Source organism: Stigmatopora nigra, chromosome 20, assembly GCF_051989575.1.
Source record: "Stigmatopora nigra isolate UIUO_SnigA chromosome 20, RoL_Snig_1.1, whole genome shotgun sequence".
Lineage (NCBI taxonomy): Eukaryota > Metazoa > Chordata > Actinopteri > Syngnathiformes > Syngnathidae > Stigmatopora > Stigmatopora nigra.
Genome location: NC_135527.1, coordinates 6,966,029 through 6,976,947, shown reverse-complemented (window position 1 = coordinate 6,976,947; position 10,919 = coordinate 6,966,029). Strand labels below are relative to the sequence as shown.

Sequence of the window (10,919 nt, the reverse complement as noted above, 5' to 3'; positions counted from 1 at the left end):
CAAAGGCATTTTTTTGGGATGAAAACCCTTGTTAAGATTTTTTGTAACAATAATAAGTATTTTTTTGCTATTATAATGACTATGTGAACTGTAGGTTTGTTTCTAAACTTTTGAACTTAAATATATTAAGATATGACAATAATTATAATACAAACAGGCTAAAATGATCAAATAGTGAGCGAATTAGAACTTATTATATCTATAAAATATCATTTATAACACTAAAAATCGATTATATATTGATCTAGTTAGCAAGAAGTATTTATTTACAAATATTATTGTCTGCGTATTAACTATACACATTATATATTGATCTAGATAGCATTTAGCATTATTTATTCACTATTATTATGATTGTATACTAATTAGACCCATAAGTGATGATTCAACCAAAATATTAGCAATGCAAAACATTGTTATGATTTTTTTAAATTAAAATATGGGCGAGATTTAAATTATTACATTTGGGATGATGTAAAAATCGGAAAAATTGATTCATATGTACCATTAAGTGAAATATGATGTTAAATATGTGCTTAATTTTTTAAATAAAAATTAATTGGTAATTTATACCATTAATATTGATATGTATATATATAATTTCATTTTTTGACTAATATAGGGAATTTTACAGTTCTAGCTAATGAAGCATGATTTTAAAATATAAATCACATTTTCCTTCAGCAATTTTATGATTTTTTTAATATCATAATAAAAAATGAAGTCAATATTATTATATATCATACTACACAATAAATATAACTACAACCAAAAACATGAAACATAATCAACAACCAAAACACGAATGATGAGAAGCAACAAAAACGTGTCGACATCTCTTATTAAATTATTAGTATTATATTTAAAAAATATATACAACTATATTTGGGAAGGCGATGGGGTGGATGTGATGGAGGGTTGGGGGGCGTTTTTTACAGGAAGTCGGACATCCTCGAATCTGGACATTGACGTTGATCCTCGTAGAAAGACAGAAACGGACACAAAAAAACAAGATCTATCGGGAAAAAAAGCGAATTCTTACCCCCAAAAAGGCACCGGTGAACGCTGGAATCCGTGTCCGGAAATCGTGCACTCTCGCCGGCTTGCCGAGTCACGCACGCCCGGGGAACGGAGCGACGAGGATCCGCATCTTTTTAGAGCGTCATCTGCAAGAATTTCGGCCATCAGGTAAGCGTTTTCTCCTTAAATCTATCCCAAAAATATGATCTTCTAGTTTAACGATGTTAATATGCGTCTTGTTTGACTGTTTTGATGAAGTCACGTTATTGTTTTGCCTGGAAATGTTTGTAAATCGGAACTGATTGTCCTAATTGGCTCCAGGTGTGCAACTTTTTGGACATCTGTATTGTTGTTATGCATATTTATTTTCATATTTTACTGCAATTTTCAGGGATATGCATCTATTTCAACACGTGTTGACTTAGTAATCAATAGAAAATGTGTTTAGTGTAACTTTTTGCACAACTTTGCAACCTTTTTTTAAGATTTTAAGCAAAATCATGATGAAAAGTGTTGTCATAATTGTTCATTTCAATGGCAATATATCAAGTGTGCAAACATGGATGTTTTAAACTACTTGTTGCATGGAATTCTCTATTTTTTTGTTCACACCATCAAGAATAACAAACCAAAACATGTGCCTAAGCAACCAAATTCAAAGCACCGCCATATTTATGACATTTTTGAGCTTTTGTATTACCTGACCTGCAAATATGATGTAAATATGCATATTTGTTATTGTTTCTAAACCCCAGAGAACCTAGACCCCGCCCCCTAATGCCCCAAAATGTATTCACTCTTCATACTTCATATTCCTTTATTTGTTTATGAGTTATCTTGAATGCAAAGGACAAATAGACACAACAGGTTAAAATACCAACACATTGACACACATAAATAATAAAAAAATACACACATATACTTCATAAAACCACTCATTGGTTCAAAATACCAACACAATGACACATTTAATCAAAAATACACAAATATACTTCACAAAACCACTCATAACATCAAAATACCAACACAACAACACACATTTAATCAAAAATACACAAATATACTTCACAAAACCACTCCTAACATCAAAATACCAACACAACAACGCACATTTTATCAAAAATACACAACTTTACTTCCCAAAACCACCCAACAGATTGAAATAGAAACACACCACACATTCATTATCTATTTATTTATTGATTAACTTATATATAACCTATTTATTTACATCTAAACTGTCATTTTCTGTGTCTGTACTCTCACCCTCATGCTACTATGACTGTAAAATATCTATAAAATTGATCTAATCTAATCTAATCCAATTAAAAGTACACAAACATTTGATTGGCACCAAAATGTGAGTTTAAAATATAGTTTAAAATCCACATCCACAATATAATATGGCCCCTCTAAAAAAGACATTGTTGCCACCTTTTTAAAACCAGGTCAATTCATCCTGGGCTGCTTCAATGCCCCCCCCCCTCCCCCCTGCCCCCACGTCCACCTAAATCCCCCAAAATCCATCTAAGTAAATAAATAAATAGGCAAACCAGCGAAGGGGAACGTAGACAGAGTCTGTCCTTGTGGTCAGATTGGCCACTCATGCTTGAGCGTAGTTAAAAAGGCGCTGCATTATTCAACCCCCCCGACACACACATGAAGGACATTGAATGAGATGAAGGGAGACCCCCGGCCACTTTTTTTGGGGCGCCCGTTTTGGCCACGGTAAGTTTACAGATGCTGGAGGGGGGGCAGCATAGTTGGCTGCTTCATTAGCATCAGCCCCTTTACTAGCTTCTTCCCCCAGGGTCGCTGTCTGTGGTGCTGAAAGTTCTTTTTAATGGGGGAAGTGCATGGTGTTGCTAAAAATGGGTAAAAAATGTTTTTTTTTGGGAGGAATGTGAAATGTATTCGGGATATTAGATGAAAAATGAATAGGATGCAGGGGTGTGCAAAGGGTGGGCCGTGGGCTGGCTTTTTATTGGTTGGTGGGTGCGGACAATATCAGTCTTCGTAGTATGTATGTGTATATATGTGTATATAAAGTATACATATGTATGTATAGTTTATATATGTGTAAATATATTGTATATATATGTATAGTATGTATGTATATATATATATATATGTATTTATGTGTATATATATACATATGTACTTGTATGTATACATACATATATAGTATACATGTATATAGCTATAGTATTTATGTGTATATATACATATGTACTTGTATGTATACATACATATATATGTATAGTATGTATGTGTATGTATATATATTGTATACATATATGTATAGTGTGTATGTATATATATTGTATACATATATGTATAGTGTGTATGTATATATATTGTATACATATATGCATAGTATTTGTGTATATATATATATATATATTGTATACAAATATGTATAGTGTGTATGTATATATATTGTATACATATATGCATAGTATTTGTGTATATACATATTGTATATATAATGTATAGTATGTATGTAAATATATTGTATACATATAAGTATAGTATGTATGTATATATATATATATATATATATATATATATATATATATATATATATATATATATATATATATATATATATATATATATATATATATATATATATATATATATATATATATATATATATATATATATATATATATATATATATATATATATATATATATATATATATATATATATATATATATATATATATATATATATATATATATATATATATATATATATATATATATATATATATATATATATATATATATATATACATATATATATATATATATATATATATATATATATATATATTGTATACATATATGTATAGTGTGTATGTATGTATATATATTGTATACATATATATTTATAGTATGTATGTATGTATATATATTGTATACATATATATTTATAGTATGTATGTGTATGTTTATTGTATATATCTATATATATGGAATGATTGTGTATATATTGTGTATATATTGACATTCAAAACCAATCATAGTACAAGAAATTACTACGTACATAGCGCCTGGTTTTATTCTTCATCTAAATTAGCTAAGCAAAGAGGAACTCGTTATGAAAGGTCAAATGAGTTCAGTGATCTGAAAATGTATTGATTTTCAATGAAAGGAATATGACAAAAAATGGTAAGGCTTTCTAGTATCTTAGTTTGTTGTTGTGGGGAGGTTGAAGGAAAGCACCTTCTTCTTCTTCTTCTTTCTTCGCCGCCACTCGAGAACCTGTTGATCCCAAGCGGAATCTCCAGATGAAAGGCGGCGGCAACGCTCAGACCGTCAAGCATCCTCGCCTTCTCACCGGGAGGTGGGAAATAGTCTGGGAAAACTTTGAATAGGTACAATGAAACGTTATCAGTGGCGGCTTGGAGACGATCAGCCTTTAGCGTACCAGCGTTTTCCATCAAAACACTCTTGTTTGGTTAAACCAGGGGTGGGCAAACTTTTCCGGCCTGGGGGTGTGGCATATTGACTTAAAAAAATTGACAGATGGGCGGGGTCAGCACAAGATTAGATACAAATAAAAAAGTGTATCCGTTAACAGTACATATGCAACATAAATAGAATAAAAGGACTAAAGTATTAACATACTCACTCATCATTAAAGTAAAAAGTATAAAGTAGAAAGTACAGTCAAAAGGAATGTATTAAGAAATATTAAAATGTATACGATACATATAAAAAAGTGCATCCAATAACAGTACATATGAAACATAAAAAGAAAAAAGGACTGAAGTATTAATATACTCATCACTTATCATTAAAGTAAAAAGTATAAAGTACATAGTAAAGTAAGTAAAAGAATGTATTAAGAAATATTAAATTGTATATGACACATATAAAAAAGTGCATCCGTTAACAGTACATATGAAACATAAACAGGAGAATTGGACTAAAGTATTAATATACTCATCACTCATCATTAAAGTAAAACGTATAAAGTACAAATTAGAGTAAGTAACGGAATGTATTAAGAAAATATAAAAATGTCATTTAAAAAAAGATAGAGGGACTGTAAAACACGAAAATTCGAGAAAACATGGTAATTTCTTCATGAAATACAATTTCACTTCATCGTGAAGTACTCTTTTTCGTATTTTTCTTTTTGAGATATCCCTTCACCCCCTCTTTTCCTCCTCCAGGACACCCTGAAAGCATGTCCTGGGGGGTGCGTGTCAATGATTTATGTTGTCCATTTTGCCAGCAGTCCACTGACAGCCGCCATTTGGGCTCAAAAAAATGCTCTCGTCGTTAGAGTGTCGCCGAGGTGGCTCCGGCACAAAGTTCCCACGGGTGCCGGATGTTCTTTTAAAATGCTTCGGTAGAAAAAAGTGCTTACATTTGGGATAATGGCCCTTAAAGTGCTTGGAATTCTTTTTAAGAGTAATTGGAAGAGACATTGCATTAAATGAAGACCATATTTGGTCATTATTCATGTTAAAGTTATCATTAAGTGACCTAAAAATGCCTGAAAATGACCTTAAAAGGACCCGAAATCAACGAATTAAACCTATGAGACTAGTGTAGAAAATATACATAGTATATTCCATTCCTTCCCCGAGTACACCAAAGTAAAGTTTCCTCCGTTTAATTGGTTCAGGTGCCGCCAAGAGCACCGCAGGGGATCCCCTCATATTGACGGCCCACCCACGTCAAGTGCAAATCAGCATGTGATGAGCACCCCGCCGAATCCGTCGGCTCGCCAACTGTGTGACCGCCTCGCCGTTGATGATTTTTACCCATCAGCAAAAAAAAAAAAAAAACAAGCTAACAAAACAACAATGGCAAAAGAGTCAAGATAATTGAGCTGGGGGGCTTGTAAAGACCCTCACATTCCTCTATATGTCAAGTCCAATTCCTCAACAAGACAACACAGCATTTTATCTTAGGGAGTGCCGGATTTTCAGGACTATAAGGCGCACTTAAAAGTCTTAAATTTTCTCCAAAATAGACAGTGCGCCTTATAAATACAGTGCGCCTTATAAATACAGTGCGCCTTATAATACAGTGCGCCTTATAAATACAGTGCGCCTTATAATACAGTGCGCCTTATAATACAGTGGGCCTTATAATACAGTGCGCCTTATATATGGAAAAATGTCATTCATTGAGGGTGCGCCTTATAATACAGTGCGCCTTATAATCCAGTGCGCCTTATAAATACAGTGCGCCATATAATCCAGTGCGCCATATAATCCAGTGCGCCTTATAATACAGTGCGCCTTATAATCCAGTGCGCTTTATAATGCAGTGCGTTTTATAATCCAGTTCACCTTATAATCCAGTGCGCTTTATAATCCAGTGCGCCTTATAATGCAGTGCGCCTTATAATGCAGTGCGCCTTTTAATGCAGTGCACCCTATAATACAGTGCGCCCTATAATACAGTGCACCCTATAATACAGTGCGCCCTACAATACAGTGCGCCCTATAATACAGTGCGCCCTATAATACAGTGCGCCCTATAATACAGTGCGCCCAATAATACAGTGCGTCCTATAATGCAGTGCGCCTTATAATGCAGTGCGCCTTATAATACAGTGCGCGTTACAATACAGTGCGCGTTACAATACAGTGCACCTTATATATGGAAAAATGTCATTCATTGAGGGTACGCCTTATAATGCGGTGCGCCTTATAGTCGTGAAAATACGGTACCATTCCCTAGCCACTTGACAGTTTGCTAAAATCGGGTAATAGCCCATGCTAACGCCTTCTTTTTTGCTTACAATTGGCTTAATTCTACTTGCTACCTGTAGGGGGAGCCCTGTTGCCCGTTTACCACTTTTCAAACGTCACACCCAGGCGGCTGGGGGGTGCGGGTATCGCCGTGCTCCACGCCAGAGCTAAAACGGGCGCCATTGTCCGTATCACGGCCCACTAGCTGACAACAAAAGCAGATTATGTGTTCTATTTGAGGCATATTAAGATGTAACATGCCGGCGGATGGGCCCACCGCGGACCCCCATAAAAGCCGCCGGCAAGCTGCTGAGACCAAGACTCGGCGCCATTTTCCACCTTTTAGCTTCACCTGGGGACTGATTATACCGTGGCTAAGGGCCTTTACCTGGAAAGTCACTTTCACGTTGTAGTCCGCCATTTGTTAGCGAGGCTAATGTCTCATTAAGCCTCGCGAAGGGGGAAATGGCGAGCTCTTTGGGTGAAGGTTACACTCCCAAAAGCTTCGGCTGATGATCGCCATGCGCCACAACAACAAGGCCGATTTGCCCAAGCTTCATTAAGCTGTCGTCTATTTGCCGCCATGGTCATTCTACGTTTTGCCCGTCATAATTACAAAGCCATCAAAACGATGCGATAAACAAGCCCAAAGGCTGGAGAGTCATTAAACGACATGCTAACCCGGCGTTCCCGTTTAAAACGGGCTAAAAACTCGCCATCAGTGTGCTTAACATGCGGAAAATTTGGCATTTTGCTCGCCATTAATCCAAACTTGTCTATGTCTACCAAGCTGAAATGTTGCCAGTTTTGCAAATACTGGCTTTTGATTGGTTGAAAATAGATCACATGTTGCTTTGGATTTTTCTTGGAAGTTTGCTAAGCAGGGGCGGGGCTAGGAGAGTGCTAGGGGCGTGGCTAAAGGGGTAGAGAAGATAAATGGGAGCTCTAATATCATGTTTAAATATTTTTGATGGGTTTACTGGCTTGAAGGACCAATAATATGAAGTTTTATAGAAAAACTAAGCATATTTTTCATATTTTGTTGCTTTGGATTTTACTTGGAAGTTTGCTAAGCAGGGGCGGGGCTAGGAGAGTGCTAGGGGCGTGGCTAAAGGGGTAGAGAAGTTAAACGGGGGTTCTAATATCGTGTTTAAGTATTTTAGATGGGTTAACTGGCATGAATGACCAATAATATGAAGTTTTATGGAAAAACTAAGCATATTTTTCATATTTTGTTGCTTTGGATTTTTCTGGGAACTTTGCTAAGCAGGGGCGGGGCTAAGAAAGTGATAGGGGCGTGGCTAAAGGGGTAGAGAAGATAAACAGGAGTTCTAATATCGTGTTTAAGTATTTTTGATGGGTTAACTGGCTTAAATGACCAATAATATGAAGTTTTATAGAAAAATAAGCATATTCTTCATTATAAGCAAATATTTAATAATAATATGACATCAAATAATGACAAGTAGTAAATAAGCTCCGCCCTTAGTGGTAGGGTTATGGCGTCCTCGCTACCTGATGACTACTGGCAAAGTTTTTATCACGTGGGAATGCAGACATGGTCACCTTACCCTGGGATTCACTTGCATTGGAAATCAATAAGCTCCGCCCTCTCTTTTGCTATTTAATTGTTAGGGTGGCAAAAATAGCGCTGTTGTTAGCGCCAGGCGTTGTTGCAACGTCAGCCAGGACGGCCTGACTTTCATTCGCTCATTCCCTTAGCAGAGCTAGCGGTTATTTATTTTTTTTTATCCCGACCACGGCACCCCCTGACTTTTTAACTTCACCCGTCAAATCAAGATCGCATATAAAGTACCCCTTCATGTCTCAAACGTGAAAAGGTCGGCGGTTTGTTTTTGTTTTTGAAGGGATTGAAACAGTTGGGCGTTTAGCGTCGCCGATAAGCGAATAGCGCTAGCGATTTGTCTCTCTGGCACCCCCCGCGGGATCTTTGACGCCAAACCATCAATCAATCGTTACGTACTCCAAGGACAACTTTGTCTCTTGATGCAATTTGTAAGGCTGTCCAGTCCAATTGATTCCTTAAGCGGCAAAAAAAGAACATTAACCTCCCGTGTTTGCCGTAAACAAGACAATAAATGATAGCGCCGGTGCCTGTCGGCAACCCCCCCCCCCCCCGCTACGTGACAAACAACAAGATGAACAGTGACCGGGAGAATGATTGATTCAATGGGATTTAATGGAACGCTGTTATCAATGCTTTGGTGCTGGTGGCCCATTCTTCATACCACCCAAATACGCTCCTGCCATCGACTTGGGTCATGAACCGTGGGTCTACGGTTACCCTGGCGACGCCATAGCGGCCATTTTTTTCTCGTTCAACCACCAGGGGTGTTGAGACATGCCTTGGCGTTGTACTTTTCAGCTAAGTTAAACGATTACCGTATTTTCTCGCTTATAAGCCGCCTCAACGTATAAGCCGTACCTTTAAAATTGCCGTAAAATAGTTGAATTTGACAATTACTCGCATATAAGCCGCCCCACGTATAAGCCGTACCTTTAAAATTGCCTTAAAATAGTTGAACTTGACAATTACTCGCATATAAGCCGCCCTACACATAAGCCGTACCTTTAAAGTGGTTGAATTTTAAAATTACTCGCATATAAGCCGCCTTACACAAAGCCATACCTTTAAAATTGCCTTAAAAGGATTAAATTTGACAATTTCTCGAGTATAAGCCACCCCCTGATTCACAATTTTCAACTCCATATCTATTGTTTTAATAGGGAGTGCAAATGTCTTATTTTGAAGGGAAAATCTTTAAAAAAAATGATCACAGGTGGTATTTCTGAGATACTGTATCAATCGATTTCTGGATTGCACATTCCTTAAGGAGGTCAGGTGAGCGGTACAACCAGGAAGTGTGTTGGTAGTGGTCTAGTTTGTCTTGGGTAAAATGGCGACATCTTGAGACTATTAATAGCAAGCAAAAGTGAGTTTTTTCAAGTTTAATTCAAGGTAGGGTTTATTTTTTTCTTGAAAATCATTCATAGACGTCAAAATAACTTATTTATTTTCTGTATTTTGAAAGAAATGTTCATATCGGCCACTTTTGTCTTACGTTACAACGTCTCGTCTTTGTCACCTTGCAGTTTCGAGCATGTCAAGTCTAATTTGTGCGCATATAAGCCGTACCCACGATTCAGTCTTGTTGTTTTATGTGCGTGTGTGACAAATATGCGATAAAATACGGTAATTCATGTATTTTTTCCTTTTTGTTCCGGGCAAACATTCCCAGAAGTGTCTGACAAAAGGCGACGTGACGTGTCAGCCTCCTTGCGCATTTTCTGCGTCTGATAAGACAAGTCTAGAGGGAGGGAGATCCAATATTAGCAACATACGCGTTGGCTTTGTACAAAAGAGTTGTCTTTGGCGGAGACATCCTTGGCAGTCACATAGGGATCCGTTCAATCATGTTTTTTGGGGGTGGCGTTGAACTTACCTGGCTTCCCAAAACCTAAACCTTGATGCTTAATGTGGCCTTACTTAGCAATTGGCGTCAACTTTCCATGTTAATTGTCTGCAAGTGTACTGTTCTGTCAACTGTTCTGCATTCTGGAAACGTGTGTTTCTGTAACGTCTGTCAATTCGGTGCTCGGACTTTTGGTCGCTGGTCAAATGGAGACAGAGAGTTTACTGTTGAAACCAGCTCCCAAAATTATAATTATGTGAGTTTAATATGTAAGAGAGAGAATTTAATATCTAAGTACTGTTTAACATCTTAGAGAGAAGTTTAATATCTAAGAGAGAATAATATCTAAGAGAGAAGTTTAATATCTAAGTACTGTTTAATATCTAAGTACTGTTTAATATCTAAGTACTGTTTAATATCTAAGAGAGAAGTTTAATATCTAAGTACTGTTTAATATCTAAGAGAGAAGTTTAATATCTAAGTACTGTTTAATATCCAAGTGCTGTTTAATATCCAAGTACTGTTTAATATGCAAGTGCTGTTTAATATCCAAGTGCTGTTTAATATCCAAGTGCTGTTTAATATCCAAGTGCTGTTTAATATCCAAGCGCTGTTTAATATCCAAGCGCTGTTTAATATCCAAGCGCTGTTTAATATCCAAATGCTGTTTAATATCCAAGTACTGTATAATATACAAGTAAGTTGAAACCAGCTCTCAAAATTAGTTTATGAGAGAGTTT

At 36.3% G+C, this 10,919-nt stretch overlaps 1 protein-coding gene across 1 annotated transcript in view; it reads left to right on the top strand.

The window, feature by feature from the left end:
• The first annotated feature begins 942 nt into the window (after positions 1-942).
• The window catches only part of ppargc1a (peroxisome proliferator-activated receptor gamma, coactivator 1 alpha), a 165,876-nt gene continuing 155,899 nt past the window's right edge, over positions 943-10,919 (top strand). The window contains exon 1 of the mRNA XM_077742527.1: positions 943-1,188. The gene's annotated coding sequence lies outside the window, so the exon portion shown is untranslated. The remainder of the gene's footprint in view (positions 1,189-10,919) is intronic.